We start from the raw sequence: 12,864 nt of genomic DNA on the forward strand, positions 1-12,864 counted from the left end.
CTGAAATAAAATAATTTTTTGAAACAGTTTTTTAGGACAAACTAAACAAAAATGGAAAATTACTAGTCGAATTCTGTCTAGACAATAACCTGGTGATTATGAACACACACTTCCAACATAAAAGGATACACAAGATCAGAAGAGAAGTCAAATCAAGAGACGAACAATCGATTATAGACTATACTATAGTGCAAAAAACTGAGAAGAACTGGATAAGAGACGTAAAGGTAAAAAGGAGTTATGAAATTGGTAGTGACCACTATCTACTAGAAACCACATTCAAAAGCAAAAGAACAGAAATAAAAAGAAATGAGAACATAAACAGAAAACACAAAGAAATAATAAAAATTTATAAACTAAGGGAAGAAACAACGAGAATAAGATACTCAAAAGGACTAGAGAAAGAGATGGACAATGAACATGAAATAACTGAAACAATAGAAGAAGAATGGGGAAAATTTAAAAATGCGATGATAAAAACAGCTAAATCAATATGTGGAACCACAAGAAATAACAACAGAGGGAAACGAACATCTTGGTGGAACGATGAAGTGAAAAGAGAAATAAAAGAAAAGAAGAAATTATGGAAAGAATACATATAAGACAAAACACAACAAAAATATGAAAATTATAAGAGACAAAGAACAAAAGTTAAAGAGATAGTTATGAAAGATAAAAAGAAAAGTTGGGAAAAATTCGGGGAAAAAATGGAAGAAAACAGCACAGAAAACGTAAAATTATTTTACAGAACACTGAAAAACCTAAGAAGCAACAAAGAAACGAAACTGAAACAAATAATGAACAAGGAAGGAACAATAATAAACGACGATAAGACAATAATGGAAAGATGGAGGGAACATTTTCAGCTGATACTGAATGGAAATCAAGCGAATACAATGGAGAAGGAAAGCCACAACAGGAGAGTATCTATGAGAAACACGGAAAATCCAGAAACTATAGAAAAAGAAGAACTGGAAGAAGCAATAAGAAAGATAAAGATTGGAAAAGCACCAGGAAGTGACGAAGTAGCACCAGAAATGATGAAAAGATAGGAGTAAAAGCAAAAGAAAAATTGTTATATATATATATATATATATATATATATATATATATATATATATATATATATATATATATATATAACCTAATATGGAAGAGAAAAGTAATACCCAGAGAATGGACAACTGCAGTATTTATACCTATATACAAGAAAGGAAACACAAGAGACTGTAGGAACTATAGAGGTATATCACTACTATGTGTAGCAGCAAAAGTATACGAAACCATAATAGAAAGGAAAATTAGAAAAGAAATACAATATAAATTAGAGGATGTACAAAGTGGATTCAGGAAAGGACACAACACACAAGACCATATATTCACCATGCAACAAGTAATAGAAAAAGCCTTAAAAGAAAAATAAAGAAATACATCTGAGCTTTATAGACATGGAAAAAGCATTCGACTCAGTCAAAAGAAAAGATATATGGGAAAGCCTAAAGAAGAAACAAGTAAGTGAAGAACTGATAGAAGCAACAAAGAGTATATACATGAAAACAACAAATACAGTAAGAATGTTAAATATACAGTCAGAACCATTTGAAACAACCCAAGGAGTTAGACAAGGGGGAAGTCTCAGCCCAGTAGTATTCATAAATGTAATAGATGAGATAGTGAAAGAATCTAAGAAAACATTCAAGAAATACTGCATCGGTTGGAACAGAATGCAAATGATAAATGCTGAGATGTGTATATTTGCAGACGACATAGTATTAATTGCGGAAACTGCAGAAAAACTGAAATACAACTTGGAGAAATGGAACCTAGAAGCAAGCAAATACAACTTAAACGTAAACAAAGAGAAGACTCAAATAATGAAAATATCAAGGAAACAAGGGACGGAAGATCAAATAGAAGTAATGATAGACCAACAAAAAATAATACAGACAAATTCATACAAATACTTAGGAATAGTAATCAACAACAAAGGAGACATCGAGGATGATCTTAACAATAGAATGGAAAACACAGGAAAACTATTCCAAGCACTAAATAGAGGATTCCTTAATAACAAAGAAATATCAACAAAGACCAAGATGACAATATACAAAACAATATATAGACCTACAGTGACATATGGAGCAGAAAATTGGATATTAAACAAAAGACATCAGAGCAGAATTCAGGCAGCAGAGATGAAATACCTCAGAAGAACGATAGGAGTAAAAAGAACTGATAGAATCAGAAATGAAGAAATAAGAGAAAGACTCAAAATCAAACTGATACTCGAGTCAATCAAAGAGAAAAAATTGGCATGGTTCGGACATCTAACCCAGATGGACAATAATAGACAAGTAAAAAGAGTGTGGGACGCCAAACGAATAGGGAAGAACAGAAGAGGAAGACCCATTAAAGAATGGAACAGTGACATCTCGCAGATACTGCAGAGTAAGGGTAAGACTTGGCAGGAAGCAACACAGATGGCATCCAATAGGAAGGAATAGAGAAAGTTCGTTAAGAGCTAGGACACATCAGAAGACTGTCAAATATTGTAATTTAATTGAATTGTATTTTAAACGGCCCAACACCGAAAGGTACAAATGGGTCTACTGATTAAGTAAGTAAGTAAGTAGAAACTCTAGAAACCTTTAATTTAAATCAACACAGCTTAATTTAAATCAGAACAGTTCAATCTAATCTTTACAACAACCTCAATTTGCTTCTACTCATGAAATACGTTTGCAATTATTGGTATCTATTGTACAAAAGCTTTATTGACAATAACATTATTTTTTAGAAGGCCTTAAAAGGAAAACGCTGACTAAAACGAATATTATAATGAGATTTTATATATAACTCGCCGAAGAGAAGAGAGTATAGAAAATTGTATAGGCAATTGAAAAACTCCACAACAAAAGAATGAATCTACATTTTCACCTATTCATGTGGGTTGGTCTACGTAGCTATGGGAGGAGCTGTTCAAATACTTAATATTAATGAGTTATGCTGAATAAATTTTTCTTGTTACATCAAGTGACGTTATTTCCTTACTGAGATTAAGACGGAAATTTACATAACAATTGACTATCTGCTAGCTGACAGTTCAGTAATTGAATTATTCCATCGGACAACTTGTTTATTATTAATTATTAGTAATAGATAAGTGTGTGCATAAAAAACTAATACCAAACTGCTGTGTAAGAGTCGTAATATTTCAAATCCAAGTAGTTGATAGTTTCTTAATAATATAATATACACATATAACCCAGGAAACGAAGCCGAAACTTTTAACTGGAATATCTGTAGGAAGTCAATAGAAAAGGAGTATCATCTCGTAGATATCGAATTTAAAAAAAAGCGATTTTTTTCATTCGTTTTAATATTGTGATAAATCTCATCATCATCATATAACGGGGGTCCTACGGCGATTGCCGCTTCCCGCATTTCAGCCTCCATCTTTTCCTATCTCTCCAATCTCCCTCTTCTAAGCCTCTAGATTGCATTGTTTTTGTAATTTCTCTTCTCCAGGAATTTGGTGGTCTTCCCCTTTTCCTTCTTTCTGGCGGAACATACATTAAGGCTTTCTTTGGCCACCGCTCCTCCTCCATTCTCATCACGTGACCATACCATTGTAATTGCCTTCCTTGTATTCTATCTGAAAGAGTACCTCTAATTCCTGTACGGGTTCGTATTTCCTCATTCCTGATTCTTTCCATTCTCGATACTCGACATGACCTTCTAAGATAATCCATTTCCACAACGTCTACTTTATCTCGTTCATTCTTTGTCATCGTCCAACATTCGGCACCATATGTGGTAATTGGTTCTACAATTGCTCTGTATACGCGAAGTTTGGTATGCATCTTTATTTTATTAGACCACAGTAATGAATTCAGTATTCGGATGCATTTTTTCCCTTGGGTTATTCGGTTTTGTACATCTATCTTAACTCTGCCATCTGCTGATATGATGCTTCCTAGATATTTATACTGGTTGCAGCCTTTTATGACTGCGTTTTCAAGCCTCAGATCTGTGGTATTTCCTCCAATTTTTAAATATTCTGTTTTGCTTATGTTTACAGTAAGCCCCCATTTGGCATATTTTCTATGCATAACTAACTGCATTTTCGTACAATTTATATATCGCTCGGATATACGTCGAATCCAATCCGGACCTTTTGAGGACCTCAAACATTTTCTTTAACGGGACACTATCATATGCTTTCTCAAGGTCTATAAATACCAAATGGGTCTCTCTACTTCTTTCGACACGCTTTTCAATTATTTGTCGTAGGATAAATATATTATCAAGGCAGGATCTCCCGGTACGAAAGCCGCTTTGTTCTTCAATATCTTGTATCTGTCTTTCAACTCTCTTCTTTAATATTCTGCCGTACAACCGGCTCACAGAGCTCGTCACACTAATACCTCTATAATTGGAACAGTCTCTTTTATTCCCTCTCTTATATATGGAGCTTATATAAGATTTATTCCAATTTTTAGGAATTTCCTGGTCTCCACACATACATTTATTGAAAAGGTCTACTATTAATTCTAAAAGTGCAGTCGGCCCATATTTAACCAGCTCTATGGGAATGTCTCCAGGTCCTGCGGCTTTTTCGTTTTTAACCTCTTTTAAGGTTTCCGTCAATTCAGATAATGTTATTATAGGGATTTCCTGCCTTTCGTCTCTGTTGTCTATTAATTCCCTTATCTTTTCCCATCTGTACTCTACTCTATCTTCTTTCAGCAGTTTCGTATAATATTCTTCCCATTCATTTAATTTTATGAGAGAAATGTTGTCTTCATTTTTCTCATTTTTCCTAAACTGTTTTAATGTTTTCCAAGCTTGCGCCACTTTTGTTCCACCCATAAATCTGTCCAGTTTATATTTTTCGCCTTATCCACGTCTTTTTTAACTTCTCTATTCCATTTAGCGTATATTTCTCTGTCTTGAGGATCTTTGGATTGAAGCCATATGTGATATGCTTGTTTTTTCTTGAGAACTTTCTCTTCTAGTTCCGTTGACAACCATTCAGGTTTTCCTTTTTTCCGATTTTCAACTTTTCCCAGTGCTTCATTTGCAGCTTCATGAATATATTTTTTAATTACCTCATACAGACTTTCAGGGTCTAAGTTCTTTGTTTCTACATTGTGATAAATCTACACATTGTAAACAAAAACAGACGACTTTTTTAAAAATACTTAAAATGAGATTTTCTAAATTAAAAAATATTTATAAACAAAAAATTTATAACAAATTAAACCCTAAAGTAAGCATTTTTTCATGGATTAAAAATGTTTTAACAACAAGCCTAGTTACAAAGAGAACGAAACTAGTGATATACAGAACTCTTATCAAGCCCATCCTCACCTACGCATCGGAAACATACACGATGACAAAGAGCGATGAAGATCGTTTAAGATGCTTTGAACGTAAAATCCTCCGGCATATCTATGGAGGAGTACAGGAGGGCGGATTATGGCGTAGACGCTATAATTTCGAGCTTTACCGCCTGTATGACAAACCTGATATTAGGTCCATCAAAATAAACCGGCTGCGGTGGTTAGGTCACATAGAGAGAATGAATGATATGGAACCGCAAAAAACTTATTTATAACCAAAGAATAGATGGAGTGAGAAGGAGGGGCAGACCCAGAGCACGATTTAAGGATCAGTTGGAGGAAGACTTGAGAATGTTGAGAGTACGAAACTGGAAAGCCAAAGCGAAGAATAGGAGAGAATGGAGACTTATCCTTGAGCAGGCCAAGACCCACCATGGGTTGTGGAACCAACGATGATGATGAAGCATTTTTTTCAATTGTCTATAATTCTATTCTATAACAATATTCTATTTGCTTATCCTTTTTGAGAAAAAAAAGTCATTTTCAAATGGCTGTACATGTTCTTTATCAATACTTAGAAAGGTTTAATGGTTCTCCTCTCAAGGTCTCAAACTTTCATGTTTTTAAAAAAGTACATTAATTTTTAATTGTTTACTTACAAATAATTGATGCAGAATAAAGTACTATTTTTCGTCTTATAAACATTTAAATTGTCTGCGCCATTTTAACTTTTACCAAAAACACCATCTACAAGGTTAAGAAAAAACATTAAAAAAAAAAGAAGTTTGTACGACCCATATATCCGGAGACATTTTTTTTATTAACATCGCAGGTTTTTATAAATATAAAGAGATACAATTTGGGCAGTTTGTCAATGAAGTTTCCGTTTTTCATTTTAAATTTTAATTAAGTAGCATAATATAACATAGTGGACACTTATATTAATGTTAATATACCAAAAGAATGGTATCATTCTTCTTATTGCGCCGTCTCCTTTCGAATGTTGGTGATCCAAATGGCAACTGCAGCTTTGGAAACTGCTGTACGAAAGATTTCTGTGGATGAGCGGTCAAACCATCTCCTCAGGTCTTTCAGCCATAAGTTCTGGCGTCTTCCAACTAATCTTTTGCTTGCACTTTACCTTCCAATATGATTTGGAGTAATTCATATCTTTCACCTCAAAGGTGAAAACACATGATCCAAATACTGTATTTTTCTCTCTTTGATTATGCTGAGTAATTCTTTTACTTTTTGTATCCATGGAATTCTCAGCATCCGTCTGTATATATACATTTCAAAGGCATCGATTCTTTTTTCTGTTTCAGAGTCCATTGTTCAATTTTCACAGCCATACAGTAAAACAGAGAAAACGTAACATCTGATCATTTGAATTCTGAGCTCTAGATAAAGGTCTGATCTTGTAAAAAATGTTTTCATGTTTATGAGTGTTTTCCTCGCTTGTTCGATTCTTGACAGGATTTCTTTTTTTGAGTTACACTGGCTGTTGATATTTGCCCCCAAAATATTTTATGGAAGTTACCTGTTTTATTATTTGTCCCTTGGTGTACAAATGTACGTTGGTTGGTATCTTTGAAAGTACTGGAATTTTAGTTTTGGAAACATTTAGATGTAAACCTAACATTTCACTATGACGAACTACCGTATTTATTATATTTTGTAGTTCTTGTGCATTGCTTGCTATTAGGACGGTATTATCAGCGTATCTGATGTTGTCTATGCTGGTTCCATTAATCTTGATTCCACCTTGAACCCCATCTAATGCTTTTCTGAATATAAATTCCGAATACAGATTAAATAATAGTGGTGATGACGAAACCTTGTCGCACTACTAGTCGGGTTCGTATATCTTCGGATGTTGTGTGCTCTATTTCAATGTTGCCGTTAGGTGCCAATATAGTTCTGAGATAATTCGCAAGTGTTCGTCAATTCCAGTTGTTCTCAGAACTTCTATCATCTTTTGATGGTTAACGCAGTCAAATGCTTTTCAATAATCAATAAAATATGCATATTCATCTACATTCATATCTCTGCATCGTTGTGTTAACAGATTTAAGGCAAAGAGAGCTTCTCGTGTTCCCAGTTCATTTCGAAATTCGAATTGAGTGTCACTCATCTGAAACTCACACTTCTTGTAAATTCGTGTATGAATGATTCTGAGAAAAGTTTTAAGGACATAAGACATGGTATTACATGGCATACATTTTATTCTTTTAAAATATATAAAGAAAATTTAATTAATTAATACAAATAGTAAAAAAATCAACAAGTCGATAAAATGCAAAAAAATGATAAACCGCTAAATTTTTAGGAGTTGAGTTTAGAAGTTGGTAGGTGTTTTATAGGGGTGAAAATATATTAGAACTTATTATTTAGACGAGCTACGCCAAATCAAAAAAGAAGGCTTTACGTTATGTAGAACCCAGATGTTGCAAATTTTTCAAGCTAGCTCCGTTTTGAAATTCCGTTTCCAGTTTTCATGAGATTGGAAGAAATTACCCCACCATGCAGCTTTGGTGACCTTTCTTTTGCTGTAGTAACTTTTGGTGTAACAAGTTTACACAATGACAATATTAATAAACTAATAAAAATTGAAACTTTATTGAAAACCTGACTAAATTTCAGCTCTTAATGTTTATATTTACGCTGTTAATTAAACAAATGTTACATTAGGCGGTACAGTCGACTAACGCGAAGCCTTATACTCTTCTTTTTCTCTTTACGTGCCATCTTCGCGACGGAGGTTGGAAATCATCATGGCTATTCTGATCTTAGATGCTGCCGCTCTGAATAATTCGATTGATGTGCATTCGTACCATTCCCTCAAGTTACGCAACCATGAGATTCTTCTCTTTCCTACACTCCTCTTGCCCTGGTTTATGTTGTATCTTTCATTACGCATAACATGCCTCAGGTATTGCAGCTTTCGTGTCTTGATGGTTTCTAATATATCCATTCTTTTGTTGACTCTTCTCATGACTTCGTTGTTAGTTACATGCTTGGTCCATGATATCTTCATGACTCTTCTATACACCCACAATTCAAATGCTTCCAACTTTTTAGTAGTCGCCGCGTTAAGTGTTTATGCTTCTATCCCGTAAAGCAGAGAAAATATAACACTTTGCCAACCTAACTTTCAAGTCTAGTTTCAGTTCTCTTGCACAAAGTACCTTTCTCATTTTATTGAAGTTTGTTCGTGCTTTCTCTATTCGAACTTTGATTTCTTTGAAGTAATCGTTTGTGTGATTAATTATTCTATCTCTATCTATATAGCCCTTGCTGTCCAATTTTGGACATAGACCTCCTCTTCCTTCTTCCACGTCTCTCTATTATAGACAGTTTGTGGCCTTCCTCTTTTTCGTTTGTAACTATATGGTCTCCAGTGTATAATCATCTTATTCCATCTGTCGTCTTTCTGTCTTATGGTATGTCCAGCGAACTTCCACTTAAGTTTTGCTATCTGCGTTAATACATCGGTCACTTTTGTTTTGTTGGTGATTAATTATTGTGCCAAGATAATTGTAATTTTCAACTTGTTCTAAAGTTTTACCGTTAATTGTCAGGCTTTCATCATTATTTTGGTCTTGTGATATCCTTATAAATTTAGTTTTTTTTTATGTTTATTGATAATCCATATTCTTTTACATACTCAACTATCTTGTTCATTAGCTTTTGGAGTTGTTGGAGGTTGTCTGCTATTATGATAGTATAGTTATCATAGTATTTCCATTTTTATCTAAAAGAGTTGTGTTGTGGTTTCTTTTTTGAAGCCTGCCATTTGTTTAACCTTTTTATGTAGGTTGAATAGGTCGTATTTATTGTGAAGATCTTCTATCTGTTTACATTTTTCCTCATAGTAAGTGTGTTTTGCCTCTCATTGTTAATGATTTTGTAATTGTGACTGTGTTTGTTCTTGGCTTGTCTTCTTTGGTCCATCCTGCCGAGTATTTCGTCGGTCATTCAGTTGTCTCCCTTTCTTATCGGTTCTTTTAATACCTCTTTCCACGGAACTAGGAGGCAGTTTTTTTAATGTTTCCCGTTCTTGGTTTATCTCGTAGTTGTTAGTATCTAATTTATCAGTTTTTGTATATTTTCTGTTGGAGTTTGTTTTTTATATCAGCTTCTTTCAGTTTTCTAATATCTAATTTTGGAGTTCTTTGGGGTTTTCTAATACCTTTAAGCTTAAGCGTGACATTAGCGATTAGTGCGTTATGGTCTGATGTGACATCTGCTCCTAGATATGTTTTAAGTGATTTGATGGTGTTATGATATCTCTCTTTAATCATTATATGATCGATTTGGTTTCTTGCCACTTTTTCCGGTTTATCTGCTGGTGAGCGCCATGTATATGTATGTATAACCGTCTCATATGTAATTTAAAGAACGTGTTTGTGATTATTCGACTTTGTTCTCGGCAGAATTGTATTAGGCGATCTCCTCTATCGTTATGTTCCCCTAGTCCTTGATCTCCCATTATTGTTCCAGCTCTTCCCTTGCCGACTTTTGCATTGACATCGCCCATAACTACCGTGATTTCCCTGTTTTTTTGTCATTTTCAGTTTGTTGGTAGAATGGTATCTGTCGAAAGGTATCCTGAGTTAGGCCACCATGTTTCGCTTACACCTAACATATTTATATTCATTCTTCTCATTTCTTGATGGATGTTATGCATTTTACCAGGTTGATACATGGTTTTGACGTTCCACGTACCTATTTTTGCTTTTGATAATTTTACTTTGTCTTGTTTCGATGTTTGACAAGGATTTCGCCGGTTAACGACCTGGGAGTCCTTGTCTGTTCCTCCCCTGCCGAATCTTGGGCTCCAATTCCCATGATCAGTTTGTTTTTTTCTTTTAGTACTCATTGCCATGATGATTGTACTAGAGATATCCAATTGTATCTTTAATGCAGTGGTTTCTCCTTGCTTTCTGCATCCTTAGACAGTTGACCGTTTACTTGATTCATTCGCCTTTGGTGGCAATTGCTTAGCGTCAGGACATAAGGGTGCTCCACTTACCAACTCATCCGCCTGAAGCCGTTGGTCAGTAAGTGTGGGATTGCATATACCGGATACCGGCAATCGCTCGGTGGAATTTTCGCCATATCTTGCTACCATCACTTAGTTTAGCCTGCAGATCAATGCAGTTGCCAGCGGTGTGGCACGTGGAGCCAGAAGTGAGAGTTAGTTGTCTTATGAAGACCAGTTATCAAGAACCATCTTTATACTAAGTCTGTTTTCTATATTTAAAAATTTAAATAATATTTTTAAAATTGAATAATGTAATTTTATTATTTATTTATTCTTTAGATTTTAAACATATTATATTAAATTTAAATAATTCAATGAATTATTATGTTTGCTCCTAACGATACCTGTTTACGTATTAACAAAGTATACGTTGTTTACTTCTGACGTTCTGACAGATCTGTCAAATTCAAGCGAAATAATAAATTATAATAAAAAAAATAAATATTATTTGATAGTAAATTTAATTATCATATAAACGCCACCTGCTAACGTATCAACAAAGTTACGCTCTATATTTCGTCTGCATTGTTGCCAAGCATAAGTTGTTTACTTCTGGTAGTCCCGCCAAAGTCAGACGGTCAGAGAATATTAAATTAATAATGTAATATCGAAGTAAATTTAATTATTATGTAAACTAAATAAGATCCACAAGGAAACTAAGTTCCTGTAGCTGGCTGTATACCATGTATCACAAAAATTTTATTTAAAAATCATTTATAAAAGGTATATAATAAATTATATACCTTTTATAAAGGATCTTTAAATACATTTTTCTAAATAAGATGTTAAATATAAAATTTGAGTATAGTTTGAAATTAATACAACGTTAATATAAATAGTAGTGAGATTTCGTGTCGTGACGATCCGCTCTGCATTTTATTATGGAGAAAAATTAATACAACGCCATTATAAAAGCTTCGCTTCAAACAAAAGGAAATAAAAACATTTAAAGGATTACGAGTACCGATATGTCGGTAATTATTTTAAAATCATGGAATCGTAAAGAAATTTAAAAACAGCAAAACCTGATGAATATCTGTATTGTCTATAAAATATAGTGATGTTTTGCCTAAAAATAAATATTTAACCAATTGTCCATCTGTTTCTTTGCAATCCTCATTACTAATTGGCTACTACATAATGAACGCAATTTTTTTTTTATAAACGTCAAGTATTTTCTCAGTATAAAGCTTGTTCCGCCTATGGTTGGAGTTTGATTAATATTAGTAGACATAATTGCAGATAGTTTCCAACAAAATATGCGATACAATTTAGAATACCTGTTTTGATGAACAGAAGTAGAGAATAATTAATTGATTTACATCGGAAAAGGTACAAATAGATATTATAAGTTAAAATGTTGCCTGACTAGAACCGATAATAAAAGTACAACAACGTAACGGTGGAAGAACATTCCATAAGAAGTCTATAGTTGAGCATAGAAGATATTTTCCTTTGAATAAATTGCAAATACTTTAAATTCTCATACATTGGGAATATCCTGATAATTGCTTGATAATTGTGCGCTTAAATCTTCTGATAATTGCTCAGTAGCATAGACAGTAGACATATACAATTATAGGAAGGTAATTTACCGAGTTCTTACTGATCGTGGCGTGATATTGTAATATTGGTTACTCATTAGTGTCAAAAAATTAAAGATCGGTTGAGTTAGATAGATATTTAATGAAAAAAAAACTATTAAGTATAAATATAAAAATCAATATCTAGAGAAATCATGTTATTATTTATATTTTAACACAAGTTTGAATAATTTCCTAATATAAATAATTTTTGTAAGTGTAACTTAAAGCAGTGTTTAGGACCAAATGTATTAACCATAGAGTGAGCATTATACAAAAAAAAATACTGCATATCGTCATACTCAACATTTTATTGTTATGGAGATATTTAAACTTACATATAAAATCTTTACTATAAATCAGGTGTTTCAAATTTTCCGTTACAAACTGGTTTAAGGTGTATTTACTGCTTTTAGATTTATTTATCCGAAGTTACCAAATACTTTAAAGATACTCTGCTATAATAGGTATGTATTCTGTGCAATGGTACCGGTTAGTGATTTTTTGTATAAACAACAATATTGAGTTTTGGTAATAATTATTTATTATATAATACATCGTAATAAGTTACAATAAAAAAGAAAATTAAAAAAGTTCCTATTTCTCGTCATTCTCAACGGTTGGCACGGTTATTGTGTCTGGTATATCATTGGCTGTTGGTAGAGATGCATAACACCCATGCAGTTCATCTGGTATAATTTCTTTTTTACATAACTGCATGAAGTCCCCTTTTTGTGGTTAGTAAGAGGCAGCAGTTGATTGTAAGTTCTTTTAATTCCATTCACACAATTTTCCGACCTCTTCCTCGTACGTTTAGTACAATTTAGGACTGTGTGACTGTAGGGCAATTTTATTATGTCTGTATTGGCTTTTCCATATCGCAAAGACT

General features: G+C 33.3%; 1 protein-coding gene across 1 annotated transcript in view; it reads left to right on the top strand.

Annotated features, from left to right (window-relative positions):
* ex (FERM domain containing expanded) overlaps nt 1–12,864 on the top strand; it is a 175,363-nt gene that overhangs the window by 23,615 nt on the left and 138,884 nt on the right. The window lies entirely within an intron of this gene.

The sequence above is a fragment of the Diabrotica undecimpunctata genome, chromosome 5 (assembly GCF_040954645.1).
Source record: "Diabrotica undecimpunctata isolate CICGRU chromosome 5, icDiaUnde3, whole genome shotgun sequence".
NCBI classification, from domain to species: domain Eukaryota; kingdom Metazoa; phylum Arthropoda; class Insecta; order Coleoptera; family Chrysomelidae; genus Diabrotica; species Diabrotica undecimpunctata.